The sequence below is a fragment of the Panthera tigris genome, chromosome F2 (genome assembly GCF_018350195.1).
Source record: "Panthera tigris isolate Pti1 chromosome F2, P.tigris_Pti1_mat1.1, whole genome shotgun sequence".
In the NCBI taxonomy this organism is placed as follows: Eukaryota; Metazoa; Chordata; class Mammalia; order Carnivora; family Felidae; genus Panthera; species Panthera tigris.
The window spans coordinates 37636180-37653109 of NC_056676.1; the positions used below are offsets into that span (position 1 = coordinate 37636180).

General features: G+C 42.6%; 1 long non-coding RNA gene across 1 annotated transcript; it reads left to right on the forward strand.

Annotated features, from left to right (window-relative positions):
- The first annotated feature begins 8877 nt into the window (after positions 1–8877).
- On the forward strand, positions 8878–14856 carry LOC122230447. Its single transcript, XR_001510549.2, has 3 exons — positions 8878–9149; positions 14278–14447; positions 14748–14856. It is a non-coding gene; the product is annotated as an uncharacterized LOC122230447 (long non-coding RNA).
- Positions 14857–16930: the final 2074 nt, after the last annotated feature.

Here is a 16930-nt window from a genome sequence, read left to right on the forward strand (position 1 = left end):
CCTGTTCTAGTCTCCAGCACCACTCACAACTCTCAGCTACAGTCTGGAAAGAAGGAAGCATTCCTAGTCCAGAAATCTAAGGTTCAGCATTCAGTCTTCTGTGAGTCTAGCACTGAATGTTCGTCTAGTAACACTTTTTGAAAACTAGGCTTGTGTCTTGGATGAGGTTCCTGAGAAACAGACTCTGAAAGGGGACACTGGTGCAAGTGATTTATGGAGGGAATGTTCTCGGGAGGAGCCAGGGAGGGAATGAGAAAATCAGGACAGCACGAGAGTTGGAAGTATGGTTTAAGAAGTCTGGTTTCTGCCTCATCTACTTACCACTGGGGTTGCAATTCTCCTCCCAGAGGCAAGGGGGCTAGGCTCGTATATGGCCAAATAAGTCAGTCATTGGATATGAGCCACCTTCAAAGAGGGACCAGGTCCATAACTGGGATATCTCTAAGTGAGGTGGCACTCATCAGCCTTGCAAAAAAGTTTGTCAGGAGTCGACACCCCCAGGACCTGGGGGATCCACCCCCAGGACTGGTGTGGGAAAGGGGATCTGGGCAGAGCACCAGCAACTTCCTCGGCAGTCTCCTTGTACCACTCAGATCTACTTACTTCCTGCATTAAGTTTTCATGGTACACTCACAGCTCTTTCTGGCTTCTGTTCACTCATAATTTCTGTGTAAACCTCCAAAAGGAGTCTTATTAAGACAAACAATACCCTACTGCCGTTAGTACAGATGAAGAAACTGAAACTCATTATCTAACACCCTCCTTTACTACTCTTCAATATTTCTCTCATCCTCAGCTCATACTTTTGATGGTCTAGGTGGCTTGCCTGGGGGCACCTGGATGGCTCAGTTGGTTGAGTGTCTGCCTCTTGATTGGGGTTTAGGTCATGATCTCACAGTCCTGAGATCAAGCCTTATGTTGGGCTCCATGCTGAGCGTGGAGCCCATTTAAGATTCTTTCTTTCAAATCATAAGAAACTCTTAAATACAGAGAACAGACTGAGGATTGCTGGATGGGAGGTGGGTGAGGGGATGGATTAAATGGGTGATGGGCATTAAGGAGGGCACTGAGTTCATATGTAAGAGGGTTCAACTCCTGAAGCTGAGACTACACTGTATGTTAACTAACTTGAATTTCAATAAAATTTAAACAAAAAAGATTCTCTCTCTCTCTCTCCCTCTGCCCCTCTCTCCGCTGCCCCTCTCCCCAGCTCTTTCTCTTTCTCTCTCTCTCTCTAAAATTAAAAACTTTTAATTGAAAGAAAATTAAAAAATAAACATATTAGGCGGCTTGCCTGGTAGCTAACCTAGACCCACATTTCCAAATGCTCTGAGCCTCTGATTACCCTTCCCTAATCAGATCATAGTTGTTACATTTGCCCATTTGAATTAAAATCGGGCATAGGACTACATACCTAGAGATGCTCGAAGACATGTGTGCCAAGTATATTTCTCCCTGCCTCTCATATAATTAATACCAGTCCTACCTCCTCAGTCATTTCTTTTTCTGCTGGTCTGTTGGAACAATAATCCCAAATAAACAGGTGGTAGCCAGAGACTTTTCTTTAGTGAGACTTTAACTGTGTTCTTCGGTGGGAATATTACCTTTCTGGGGGAATGAGGATCTCTGTTCCACAGAGCCTAAACTTACAGAGGTGGGAAACATAAATTTTCCAAGAGGGTGATTGGGAATGATAGTGACCAGTCATTTCTAGGTTCTAAGACTAAGTTCTAAGAATAAGGTGTATTATATCTACTGGGGATACAATACCATATAATAGATGCTGATATACAATCACAGGCTTGTTTTTTGTTTTTGTTTTTGTTTTTGTTTTTGTATCTGTAAATTTGTAAGCTGGCATGTTGTAGGAGCAGTGGAGCCCATTATCATGTGTCCACTGCTACACTTCCTTTGTTGTAAAGTGACTCTCTTGTCCCAAGTCACTGTTATATAAGATCCCATAAAGAGAAATCCTATTCTTTTGGTTATAATACTGGTTGATACACTGTGGGAAGGAAAAGTAAACCTGTACTCCTACCTCAGGATGAATTTCTGTCCTTTTTAGGGTAGAAAGGGTTTATATAATCAACTTGCTACCAACTGTCTGATTTCCTTAAGAGATGATGTCATATCGGATGCTCAGGATTTCTCTTTCTTATTGGGAGGTCAGATATTCAGCAGTGGTATTAGCTAGATCAGATCTGGTGTACTTTTTGAGCAATGCATAGCCTCCATGTTTGCAACTATGGCTATTCCATTGATGGGCCCATTGCAGAAGCACAGAAGTAGATAAGGACAGACGCTGATAGGTAAATAATCCTATCCACTTGGTACTTCTTCTGCACTGGATGCTTTCCAGGGGGTTACATTAATGTAGAATACAAAGATATTCACACTTTGTGCCCCTTCCCCCAGGTTATATTACATACCTCTTTCCTAGACCTCCTTGTCCCCAATCTTCTCATCCTGTTTCTTCCAGGACTCTGACCAATCAGCCAAGCCATTTACTACTGCCCATGATTCTATGTACATTCTTAATTCAGGCCATTTTTCTTTCTACACAAACAAAGTATGAGGTTCTCTGCACAAAAGTGCTATCCCTTGGGAAGATCTTATCTCACCACTGTCTTTCAGAGTCACCCCTGCCTCATCAGTCCATTTTCAACTTGTAGAACATACTGAGCTAAACTCTCTGTGAACCAAGCCTGGGCTTTTTCCTCCTCCATCATCTGATCTCAGGGAGCCCCAGAAGGGGGCTGAGCATATGGGGTATGGATCATCTGTTCTTGTATATTACTCTTGCCTTCTGGGAATGACTAAAATCAATCTCAGATATTCCACCTTCGCTTTATAATGGATTTCTATTGATCATATGACATAGTGAGTCTGACAGGATTCAGCTCATGACAGATAATTCTGGCTGGATGGTCATTTAATGTTCCATCATCAGAAGCTCAGTATTTACTAGGGTCCATGAAACATGCCAAAAATTGCTTTTCAATTCTTCATATACTTATCTGCTGCAGATAACAACCTTTCCCCAGAACCTTAGGTGTCTATTCTATAATTCTCCTACTGAACCTTGCTAGAAGCTCCACACAGATAGCTATGGTACCATGGAATCTGCTGAGCCATATGGCCCAGTTGGTAGGGCTGCTTGTACTGTAGCCTAGACCTGCCACAAAATCCTTTCTTTCTCTGAATCCCACTCAAAACTGATAGCCTTCATATAACTTGATGAATGAGTTGAAGCTTCCCAAACCCAAAGAAGCCAAGTTAGGATTGTGCTTCTTTCTTAGCTGTAGGAGGGACAAGGTAAGATGCCTTGCCCTTTACCATTAAGAAGATGACTGACATGCCCCCATGTCATGCCTCAAAATTTTCCCGATAACAGCCTTCTGATATATTTCAGAGTTTCACTCTCACCCTCTGGAGAATATTTGCCACTTCCTGCTCATTATGTTTAAATAAAGTGATGTCAACAATATAACAGGCCGATATTATGCTCATGGGATATCCGAATAATCCAGGCTCCCTTCAACAATGTTGTAACAGATATCAGAGCAGTTAACTAGCACTGGAGCGAAACCATGAATACATATCCACATGTATCCCACTTATACCACATGTGAATTTGAACAGTTTTATTCCTTCTGTCGATAGCTGGAGAAGGATGCATTCTCTAGATCAATAGCCACATGCCACATACCAGAAGCTATATTGATCTCTCTTATTGATGACAACATTTGGCACAGATGGCTGTTGGGCCAAATTTGTATTGTACACTGTTATCCACTATAATCTATTCAGTTCTTGCAGGGGCCAGTCTGACAGATTATACGAAGATATGATTCCTATAGCCTTTGTCTTTGAAAACGCCACTAATCTCTGCCATTCCATCCAAGGTGTGACATTGGCTTTGGTTTGTTATTTTGGCTTGAAAAGGGAAGCTTCAAGGGATTTTACTTGACCTTTCCTACTCCAGGAGCTTTTTTTCCACAGGTCAAGAAACTAATGTGAAGAGTCTACCACTTACCAAATATGTTCATTCTTATTTTACATTTGAGAATTGGGGAAATGACCACTGGGTGGGTCTGTGGACCTGGTGAACCAACTGTGTATACACAGGACAGTTCTCTACTTATCACCTGACTTCCATTCACTGCTCCTGTAATGTGGGGAGGGGCTCATGATGGCACTTAGTTGTCCAAGTTGAGTGTCAGCTCAGACTTTGTGTCCAGCAGCATCTCAGTGTATAATTTACCAGGAAATATCTGTGGGTCAATTTGGGATAGGACTAAAGAATTACAACTTGGCTGTAGTACTGCAGAGGTCTTTATTCATGGGGACTCAGCAGCCTCTCTTTTTATTGAAGAGTTCTTCTGAGAATGGGCTCAAGTCTAAATGAAAATTGGACAAGGGATCATGTCTGTCTATTGGACAGTGTGTGTGTGTGTGTGTGTATGTGTGCGTATGTATGTATATGTGTATGTATCTGTGTGTATGTGTGTGCGTATATATATATCTGGCCTCTAAGAATGCTTTGTTTTTTATGAGCTATCTTTGTAGATATTTTAAGTAAATTTTAAAGATTGAATTGGCTTTATTAAATGAGTCATGACTCGGGTAGCATCCCATGTAGCAAGTAGAGGGGAGCTCCAAAGGGCTACATAAAAGGTAAAGTCTTCAAAAGTAAAGATAAAGTGGGGGGAAAAAGGATATTATTAGCAAAAAATCCATTATTTTAGCACGGTTGCCTTTCTTAGGGGAAGAGAAGGGGCCTATCAGTGAATTTCCTAGTGCTGACCAGAAATTCCCATGTTGACTGGTTAAAAGTCAGATTTCTAGGGCATTGAAACTGCAGTTAGTTTAGGTATTAAGTCTTGGTTTACTGACTGGGGGCCTTAACCTAAGCGATGCCATTTTGGGTCTGTGGCTCTCTTAGTGACACTAAATTCCCCAGGGCTTTACTCATTCTGCATGTTAGAAACCCGTGTTTTCCCCTACAAACCTCCTACCTATTGGTCTCCTCAGACACGGACTGCTTGCCATGCTGTCTGGGTGCCGGGACCCAGCCAGCTCGCCTCCGCTCCCAGCAGGCTGGTCTCACCCACCCCTCACTTCTACTCTGCACTGGCAGGAGGTAAGCCTGCCTCTGGAGGGAGTGCAATGGAATGTACTGGCTCACCTCTCCGTGCTTTGGAACTAATAGCATCATGAAGCCAGAGCCAGCCTGAGATTGTAAGAATCTTTAAAGAAAACACTGTCATTTCATTTCTTCAACCTTGGTGCTTTGGAATACATTTTTATTGCATCTCATTTTGCAACGGAGTATCATTTTCAAGCAGGATTTGTTCCTGTCACGTGAAATGATCAATTTGTCCATTTAGAACTGCAAATCTAGTTATTCATGCTCTGGGTAAGCAAATTAAATTTTTTCTTTGGGATTATTGACAATATCTCATATTCTGAATTCTACTGAGATGTCGAAGAGGAGTTTTTAAGAATCACAATAATTTGCAAAGTGGGTTTGTGACTCTGATGAGGTAACCAGGGAAGGAAGCACATGCGCTGAGGCCCAAAAGAGGCCTTCACATCCCCCTGCCCAGCCCCTGTGGAGCAGACAGTTGCTGTGCTGGGACAAAGATGGGGCTCCAGGAGCAAACTTGTGGAAGAGGGAAAGGCAGGGTCGTGAGGACCTATTGTCCAGGTTGAAACAGGGTCCCAATAAGTGGCTATGAAGATAGCGAGGAGGCACATGTATGGAAGTCCTTGAATGGTGGGCTTCAGTGTATCTTTGCTTCAGCCTTGTTGCTCCAGAGTTAAATCTTCATTAAGTAAATTCATATTTGGTAATAATGCCATAGGTGATATTATGGATTAGTGCTATTCACACTAATCCTTTCCAGGTCAGAGTCATAGTGGTCTGGCAGACCCAGAATGGAAACTCCTCTGCTCTTATTTATGACGGGTGCCATGATATCATTTCTTAAACATCGCTCGTGATGCGAATAACTTTGAAATATTTGTGATTATAAAATAAGATGTCATTAGTAAACATTTTTTTAAGCACAAGGACATATTAAGGTAAAAATGAAAGCCATTCGAAGTATTACCACCCAGATGAAATGACCACTAATATTTTATATTTTGGAAATCTTTCCTCCTACTATCTCTAGGCTTACACACACACACACACACACACACATATATTCAGTCACATTCTCTTTACGTCATGGCATACATTCTGTCATATGTTCAATATTGTTTTTAACCAGATTTAATGCAATTTTGAATACATTAAAATTTATTGGGCTTACCCTCTATTCGTGAAAGTTTAAGCGGTATAAAAAGTGGGGCTCATAAGCCATGTTACAGTGAATGTAGAGCGTACATCTATATTGATCCAATTTATATTCTTCCTCAGGTGTTCCCGGCCCCACCTGCCCACCAGGCCTGCCGCCGCTTTCGCACTGAAGCTCAATGCAGAGCAGTACTGCCTTGGCACTGGCCCCATCTCCCAGCTCTGGGGGCTGTCTCATGCTCCCCCAAAGATAAGGGTCATACAGGAGAGCTTCCGGAAGGGCAGCTGCAGCCCCGACCAGATTCAAAGGGACCCATGGTTCTGACTCCTCCCACCACTCCCCAGCTCAGAGGGAGCAGAGCGCTGGGTCCCTGTTTTGTGGGAGGAGGGACTGACTTCCCAGGGCTGCCTGGATGGACCAGGTAGCACAACCTGGAAATGCAGGGGTCCCTAATAGCCAGAGGGACAGGTGGGTAGGGGGCAGGGTACCCTGACTGGGGAAAGACAGAAGATTTGGAAAGATGACAAGTGGATGTCCCCCTTCCTTCCTTTACCCCAGGACGCTTCCCAGGTGCCGTGGGTCTACACAGCCAGACCAGAGAAATGTGGCCTAGCTAGGGACTGGCTTTATTTTCTTGTAACATTGTGGCCACCTCACTAAGTGCCACTTTCTTCTTTCTTCTTTCTTTCTTGCCTGGCTTCCCTTTTCCATCCCTTTTACAGCTCTGGGATTGAACCTGTCCACAAAGCTTTGCTTCAGACTCTTTTCTAGGCAATCCAGGCTAAGCCATCTTCTTTGTGATGTTGTCCCTTTATCGCCTTAGAGAAAAATGCCTGGGAGTAAACTGCTGGGTTGAAGGGCAGACATAATTTTAACTTGAATAGGAGTTGGCTAACTACCCTCCACAGAGACTTGAATTCGTTTACCTCCCTCCCATCAATTGAATGCTAATTTCTCTTTGAGGCAGAAAATGATGGACTGTGAAATGAATTCTTTTCCTCACCTTTAATCTTTTTTGTCTTTTGCTAAAATGAACATTAAATTCATGCTGTTTCTGAAAGAAAAATTCAATAGCTCCAAGCAATTCAGCCTGGGGGAAAGTGTTTAATGGTACATTTTAACATTTTTTGCTGTTGTTTACCAGTTGTTCTCAGGCACTACTTCCATGAAAGAAACTAATAGAAAACTCATCTAATTTAAATAGTCCTTTTTTATATGAGGTAGTGATTTGCCAAAGTTTAAACTTTAAAAGAGCAGAATAAGCATGGCAATTTATCATGTAACAGATTTTTATTCAACAACACTTACTAAGCCACGGCAGTGCATTAGGCGCTTAATATACACAGTGGAAAGTAAGCCAAATACGTTGGCCTCTGCCTTTTTTTGAGTGTACGGTCCACAGACATGACAATGGGCAGCTTGCATGGTTTGAATTGTCATGGAAGGGCTGCTTGAGGCTTCCCAGAGGAAGTGACCTCTAAACTGAAACCTAAAGAATGAATAGGGGTTGGGGAGGCAAAAGCATGGAGGTCAGGAAATGAAGGAACTCTGTGTGTGTGTGTGTATACACAAATACTAGTGCATGTGTGTGCATGCATATGCAAGTATATGTGCATATGTATGTACTTATGGGGAGGTCATGGTGGGCTCCTGGGGAGAGATAAAACTGGATTTTGCAGGGTCTTGAGAGCGACATGAAAGACACAAAGATTCTTTTGCACTGAATCCCAGGGCCAATGGTGGCCACTGACAATCTGTGAGCAGGGAGAACATTGGAATCCCAGGTCTCTAAGATCATTGCTCTGTGGGTTGGAGAACTAACAGGGGAGGGAAATGTGAGAGGTAAGGAGTTCTGGGAAGAGGCTCTAGCATCAGGGGTGAGATGCTCCAGAAGTGAGACGAGGCAGAAATGCAGACAAATGGAGGGCAATGGATTCCAGAACTGTTTATGTCAGAATTCTTAAGCCCAGGTGAATTACTGGATTTCTGAGGAGTAAAGGGAGCTGAGATCGTTCCCACCCTTCTTAAAAAAATATTAAAAATTTCCATCAAAGCATGTCATTTTCTTTGCCCATATTCACAAGGAGCTATGAGAAGATTTATATAACTGCTTGTTATATAAATTAATGATGATTAGATTCATTGAACAACTATTTTGAGCCAAGCGTGGAATCGTTTATTTAATCCTCCATGAGGTGAGTGCTATTATTATTCCCTCTTTCAGATGAAGAAACTGAAGCACAGGTAGGTTAAATGATTTGCCCAAGGACACATAGGTCAAACTGGGAGACTGTGCGACCCAGCGTGTACTTTGTCTGTCTGTCTGTCTCTCTCTCTCTCTCTCTGTCAATATTATTATGATGACTTCCATTGGCAAAAATGAAAGAGAACCCAGTGAAGTTAGGAAATTCTTTTAAACCTAAAGTAATTTGGGGATGATTGGGTGGCTCAGTTGGTTGAGCATCTGACTCTTGATTTTGGCTCAGGTCATGATCCCAGGGTTGTGGGATCCAGCCCTGTATCAAGTTCCATGCTGAGAGTGGAGCCTGCTTAATCTTCTCGCTCTCTGTCTCTGCCCCTCTCCCATGCTTGTGCTCTCTCTAAAAAACAAAAAACACAAACAAAATCCTAAAACAGTTGTACCTGGTGGAAAACGGGCAGTTCATTCAAAAGATTGTTTTTTCAATCTGTAAATTACTTTAATATATTATGCACCTTCAAAATCTTTCTCTAAAATTGTAAATAAAATGTTGCATTTTTATATGGTTCTTAATAGGATGGAGTCAGCTCACCTTAAGGATGTACTATAGTCCAAAGGGACTAGTTGTTTCATAAAAACATATGGTAAGTGCCTGTTTGGGGTTCTGACACATTCACTAGAACGACTATATGATTAGAATGTGGTTTCCGACTCTTGTAAAGTGAAAAGTAGCTTAACAAACTTACTAGAAAATCACTTTTGAAAAAGTGTTTCACATAACCTTGGCTTACTCACAAACTAGGAAACATTTCAGCTTTTGGGGGTTCTCTTTTGGAGAAAACAAGTAGTCGGTCTGTTTTTACATATGTCCCTAATTAGAGGCTAATCTGCATTTTTAAAGGAAATGTTACAACTTTTCTTATATAAAGGAGCAATTAGGAGGGGAAAAATGCTAAGCAGGGTGGAGGTGGGCACTTCAGATTCTCCATAATTGCAGGCATATGAGAAAGTCATTTCTAGGACAGTACTGGGGTAGAGAGTGGGCACATTCTTACTGTTCACATTATCGCTTAACACCTATTTGAGTTTGGTAACGTGCACAGTACTGCACCCATAGTGATGACCCTACTGTGCACTGGTTACTGACTTATTCAGCCAGTATCAATGGAAACTTCCCCTGCATCAAGGCAGCACTAAGCGCTGGGGGCAGAGTGATCAACAGAATGTTCCAAGTCTACCACAAAGTGCTCACAGCCAAATTTATATCCATTCTTGTAACCCCACAGAAATCTTACAAAGTGGATGCTAAGATTCGGACAGGCTAAGCGACTTGCTGATAACCTCAGAGCTGGGTTTGGCTCCCCTAATGCTACCCTTTCTGCGTCCTGGGTCCCCAGGTTCAGTGATACATGCCCAGGACTTCACTGTGTGGTTCCCAGATGTCTACATTTGTATGAAGAGACTTAGTCAGAAAGGAATGGAGCCTCTTTCTGGGGCCTTGATAAGACTCTTGAGGCATCTACACAGAGTTGTCCGATCCGCTCTCCCACCTCTCTGGGAGCCTGAATGTTTGTAAAGGTAGATGCTTATTCAAATTATGATAGCTGTTGCCTACACAGTATTTTCTATTTGTGATACGGTAGCTAAGTTCATCAGCATTTGACATTTTGAGGAGTGAGGGGGGGCCCCTGCTACGTTTCCCTTCCTCTGCCATCTAGTGACCCAGCACAGCTCCAGTCAGCCTAGTGGTCCGTGCTTATAATTCTTCTTCCAGATCTTGAAGTCCCTCTTCTTTGTGTCTATATCTACTTTTGAGAGAGAGAGAGAGAGAGAATGAGGAGGGGAGGGGCGGGGTGGGGGGGGGGGAGAGAGAGAGAATTGCAAGCAGCCTCCATGCCCAACATAGGGCTCGATCTCACTACCCTGGGATCGCGACCTGAGCTGAGATCAAGACTCAGAGGCTCAACTGCCTGAGCCACTCAGGTGCCCCTGTCTCTGTATCTTTTTATCATCAGTTCATGTAATTGGATCTTATGACAAGGAAGCAGATAACATCCTTCATTCTCTTACTCTAATTCCCATGTTGAGTGTAAGATTTATTTGATCTTTCTTTTATTCATTCATTCCACATTTATTCAGTGCCCACCACGTGTCTAGCAATTTATCAGACACAAGATACAGACAAAAAATGCAGTTCTTTCTAGCACCTCAGAGTTTAGGCAGGCAGGCAACTAAAGAGGATACTAAAAAATTACTTTTTAAAAAATGTGATAAGGGACATGAACCAGGTAGGTAGAGAGTGCTATGGAAACAAGGAGGAGGGAAAAACAACCCAGCCCTGGGGATTGGTGGGGGAGGAGAGGAAATGATGTCTCAGCTGATTCTTAAAACCCAACTAAATGATGGGCAGGCCAATTAAGGAAGATTGTTTATTCTCAGCAGAGAATGCCCAGGGCAACAGCCCAGGAGCATGGGAGAGCAATGCATATCCAAGTATCTGCAAGTAATGATAAATAGCCACATTTTAGTGCCATTATTTTTGTGCAAGGTACCATGCCAAGTGTTTCACATGCATTATTTAACTGAATATCTAAACCGTGCTCCTTAGGTAGCATTCTTATTTCTATTTATGAGTTGAGAAAAAGAGAGGCTCAGTCAAATGCCTTAGTGTTATCCAAAGGTAATAAGAAGGTAGGCTGGGATTTGAGCCCAGGTTTTTTAGATATAAGAATTTGTCTGCTTAACCACTCCATCCCACTCCAGTAAATCTGTGTGGTTAGAATGTTGAGGCTGGGGAGGAGGCAGAGGGAGAATGGCAAGAGGTGACAGAAGCAAAGGTGATTTTATCTTGAAGGCTCCAGTGAGCCTCGGAAGGATTTTAAGCAGGTGTGTGCTACTCTGAGATGTGCATTTTAGAAGTCTCTCTCTGTAGAAGGTGGAAAGCATGGATTAGTGGGAGGATAGGTTGGAGACAAGGAGACCAGGCAGGTGGCTGGGACACTGCTCCAGATGAGAGATGACAGTTATCTGGTCTCATGCGGTGGCAATCAGGATGGAAGGAGAGGGTAGATTCCAAGATAACTTTTGTAACTGATTGGATGGGGTGAGGCTGAGACAGAGGAAGGGTGAGAGGCAGTGCTGGAAGGAGTTTGACACTATTCCCAGGTTTCTTTTTTGGATGAAGGATGACATTCTTCAACAAGATATGGAAGATAGGATAATTATGAGAAAATGATGAATTCATTTTGAGACATGTCGAATACAAAATGCCTAAGTGACAGTCATAAGGAGACGTGAACCAGACAGGCTGAAATAAGAATCTACAGGTGAGGGGGAGAGGTCTGCTGGTTACAAAGTCGTCAGCCTAAAGACCAATGAAAACCATGGGACCGGATATTGTCAGTAAGCAGGGGAGAGAAAGGAGATGAGAATGGGAGAAAGAAAGAAAGGAAAAGGTGAAACAGGGACACTGTTTAGAAAACACTAACATTTGGAAGAATTAGAAGATGCCAAGAAGAAGACTAAAGCGGGGAGGGACAGGATCAGGGAGCCAGGATAAGAGTTTCAAGGAGGGAGCAAACAGTGGTGTCCAAGGCTATGGATAACAATCTTATAGTAACAGCGACCACCACTGCTTACCAGAACCCCGTTAAAAAGAAAACCACAGGCCCCAAATGGTGTCATGACAGTAAACCAAGGCCCCCCAGTCAGTAAGCCAAGACTTAACACCTAACCTAAATGCAGTTTCAATCCCCCAGAGAATGTAACCTTTAACAGTCAACTTAGAATTTCCTGGTCAGCACTAGGGAACGTACTGATAGACCCCTTCTCTTCTCCTTAGGAGGGCAGACTTTCCTAAATAATGCATTCCTTGCTAATAAATTCCTCTCTTTTTCTTCTTCCTCCTCCTCCTCCTCCTTCCCTTCTTCTTCCTCTTCCTCTCCTTCTTCTTCCTCTCCCTCCCTTCTTCCTTCCTTCTTTTCTCTCCTTCTCCTTCTCCTTCTCCCTCTCCCTCCCTTTCCTTATCCTTCTTCTTCCAATGCCCTCTCTCTGCCTTCTGCCTTTAAAACTCTTTCTTTTGTTTAGCTCCATGAAGCTCCCTTCTACTTGCTAGTTGGGATACTGCCCAATTGAAGAATTAGTTGATCTTCAAATTTACTCAGTTGAATTTTGTTTTTTGTTTATAATGCCCTTATGTGCCGGACATCCTACCATACATTTTATGTGAAGTCTCTCTGGTCCTTCCAACATGCTTGCAAGGTAGTGGTGCTGGTGGGGATAACAATGATTATCTTTGCTGAGCACTTTCTCTGTCCCTAGTGTTTACTCAACCCCTTGCACGCAATACCTCAACCTTGTTTGTACAGAAGAGTAAGTCAATTAAACCAATAGATGGCAACTTTATTTTACTCACACAGTAGTATAACAGAAAAAAAAAAATCCCCAGGGTAAAATAGCTTGTAGGAAAATAGCCATTATTTGTTAATCATTTTTGGCCCATGGTACTTACTATTTCTGAGTCCTAATTTTGCCATCTACAGTTACATAAATGGCCATGCAGAATAGGTACTAACAGGGAGCTGTGCCCTCCGCTGTCCTCTCTCTGTGCTCACTGCCAACCTCTGGTGTTAACTCTTGTCTCACCGCTTTAAAATTATCCATTATAAAAACGTCTCTTTAAGTTGCATACGTTTCGCAAGGGCAAGGGCCAGCCTTTCTCAACATTTCCCCAGCTCTGCCTGTCAGTTGCCTCACATGAAGCAGACATTAAACAAATGTCTGAATAGAATTATTTTTTTCTAGCCGATGTTTTCCCCAATGACTTCACAAATGGCTCTCTGTAACAGAAGAAATTTAGATTGAATTTGTCATAGTTCAAACATCAAAAACTAACCCTTACTAACTTTTCAGAGTTTTCTAATGCACTTTTACATAGTGTAGCCACCATGGGAAAAAGTATGGAGCTTGCTCAAAAATTAAAAATAGGACTACCAAAAGATCCAATTATCCCACTTCACGGTATATTTCCAAAGGAAATGAAAATAGGATCTTGAAGAGGTGTCTGCACTCCTATGTTCCTTATAGCATTATTCACAGTAGCTAAGATGTGAAAACGACCTGAGCATCTACTGATGGATGAATGGATAAAGAAGATGTGGTATAGAGATATAAATGGAATATTATTCACCATGAGAAAGAAGGAAATCCTGTCAGTTGAGACCACATGGCTGAGCCTTGAGGGCATTATGCTAAGTGAAATAAACCAGACAGAGACAGATGATACTGCATGGTATCACTTATATTGGAGCCTGAAAAAGAAAACATGTTGAACTCAAAGAAACAGAGAGTGGAAGAGTAGGTGCCAAAGGCTGCAAAGGAGAGGGGAGGTAGGGGGAGTTGGGTTAACGGGTACAAACTTTTAGCTACAGGATGAAGAAATGAAGAGCTACAGGATGAAGAAATGTAAAACAAAGGAATTATAGTTGATAACACTGTGTTATATCATTGAAGTTTTCTAAGAGAATAGGACTTAAATGTTTGCATACACACACTAGCTGACCAATGTAAAACAGAAAAGAAAATTTTTGAAGGACGCCTGGTCTTATGGGAAGTGGATAGGAAAGCTAGGGATCAAGGCTACCAAAACCACAGTCAAATTCCCTTATCATATGGTTAAGTTGTCTTCAAGGGCTCTGCTGCCATTGTGGTCACTCAACACTGTGTGGCTTTTGTCTATCACCATTAATAAAATTCCCATCATGTCCCTTGCAGACTTAAAGTCCCAAGCAAAGCATCCTGTCAACTGAGTCCACATCTGTCTCTGCTGACAGGTCTGTGATCTGTCCCTGTCCCCTGGGACCATCTTCCTTCCTCAGAAGAGATGCATCCCCCCTCTGATCAGGATCCTCACCATGGAGACACGACCTTCGATAAGGAAGAAGGTTTGGATCTGAGGCTGCCAAAGCAATGAAAATGTCCACTGAACAGACTGGAAGGATTCTGAACCATTGCTCTAAAGAGCAACCTTCCACAGAATTTTTAGACTATAAATAAGATAGATTCCTGGCTGTCTGAAATGCTTAGATAACAGTTCCTCTGTGAAACAGAGATGGATTGAAATACAATACGTTCCTGCACTGCGATCATCTCCTGAAATGCCAGAAATACTTTCGTGTCAATGTCTTATCATAAGAAGCCTGAGAGCTGGAATCTAGAATTACAATTCTTTTTCTTTCCCCCAGGATCTTGCTACAAAGATTTGGTAAGGAGATGCATTTCCTCCCCCAAGTCGGCTGTCTCCATTTGTAACTGATACTACATACAGCAGGGAAGCATCTGTGTTTCAGAAAAATGATGTGTGAAAACAGTTTTCAAAAATGCATGCTTTCTACATTAAAAAAAAAACAACTAAAAATATGTTTGGTTACCACTTGGTAGAGCCTATTGAATTTGGCTGTGAATGGGAATCTAATTGCCATCCATTTCTATTGGAGCCTTCTATGAACATGACATTTCCATTAAAAAAAGAAGTCAGCTATAGCATTATGATGTGGATGCTGAAATCATAAAAAAAAATTAATGACTGGTTGGTAGGTTAATAATTTATATTTCTTCTTTGCAGCCCATTAGAAGAAATAAGCAAAGCCACAGGTACAGAAAATATCACTGGGGTTGGCAAAGGTAAAAGGAATATTCTTACTCAAGTGTTACAAATAGCTCCCTGGTTTTGAGTGATGATTACTGATTACTCTCCTATTTTTCATTTATAAATGGAGAATATCTTCTTCTTTGTCACCTGCTCTTGTTACTGTGGGGTTGGCATCAAAATATTAACACTTGCAGGGCTGAATTTAAGGGCTGAGGGACCCACAGCTTGGGTTACAGGGTCCAGACTTCAGCTTGTTGCAGAAAAATCTGTTCACTCCTCCACGCATGGCAGGAATTACATCCTATTTTCCTAAACTTTGTAGCTTGATGTTCTTGAGCAGCACCGCTCCTCCTTTCTTTCTGGTTTTTTCTTTTACGGTAATTCGAAGACCAGTGCCCATTTGATGAGTTGGACAGTCTGTTTGTTATGATTTTGTCTTTTCTTTTGGTGAGCAGTTGGCAAAGGGAAGGGGCTATTCCAGCAGTTCAGATAATGAGATTTGCCGTTAATAAGGTAAAAAGCACACAACGACACCAGATTAATGTTTCTCAAGCACAGCTCCAATTAACATCCACCCTGATTAATTTAATGTCTCTAACTCCCTCCCTAATGAAGTCCAGAATTCTACCCCTGGACTTCAAGTGTCTTCACTTGATGACCTTTATCTATCTTCTGATGTTTTATTCTATTGTTTTCCTATGCGTATAGTATAGACCACCTCAGTGGTTCTCAATCCTAGCTGCAGATCAAAATTACAGGTGACACTTTAAAAAAAAAAACAAACCCCCCCCCCAAAAAAAAAACCCACTGAGGCCCAAGGCCCGCACTATGCTAACTGAATATGATCCTGGGGGGTGAAGCACAGGCATCCATCTGGCGTGTATCAAATAGGTAGGTGCTGGAATTATCTGGAGGCTTCTCTATTTACTTTTTTTGCTGATTAGGCTGGGATGCATCAAAGGCTGGGCTCAGCGGGTACTCTTGGCCAGGGTGTCTACATATGTTTCTCCATATAGCCTCAAAGCGTGGTGGCTCAGGGTAGTCAGATCTCCCACAGGAAGCACAGGAGCAAAGAGTCCGCTGAAAAAGGTGGAATCTTGGGGCCTTTTACACACTTAGCCTCGGAAGGCACATAGCATTGCTTCTGCTGCATTTTATTCACCGAAGCAGGCAGGAACCTTCAGGGGAGGGGACCCGCCTCTCTATAGGAAGCGTGTCAATGAATCTGTAGCCACATTTTTAAGCTGCCATACACCCTTGTTAATTAAGTCCACTGTCGAGCCAGAGTGGAGAACAACTGGACCCATATCTTTCAAATACTGACCAGCGGAGCAGGGCTGGGCCTTGACTGAGGCAAATGAGACACCTAGGGTGCAAAATTGAAGAAGGCAGCCACTCTCTGGATCCTGCAGGGGAGCATCTCCTTGCATTTTGTGCCCAAGGCGCCTTCCTGGCCTCATCCAGTCCTGGCCCTGCTACAGAGCGCTTGTGTATGAATCATGAGTGTGAATGGGTGTCAGATTCCTGAGTCTCATACTTTGATATTCTGATTCAGTAAGCCCGGTCCCTGTTGGGATTCTGCATGTTTTCAAAGAATCCTAATGGATCCATTACAGAGTCCGTGTGCTTTCCTGGTACTGTGCCTTTGTTCACGCTATTCACTCTGCCTTGAATGTCCTTTCCTTCTATTTCTATCCACTATGGCCTATCTATCAATTGGACTATCTACCAATGGGATTTCAGATCCATTTCAAATACTGCCCCTTTTATCAAGCA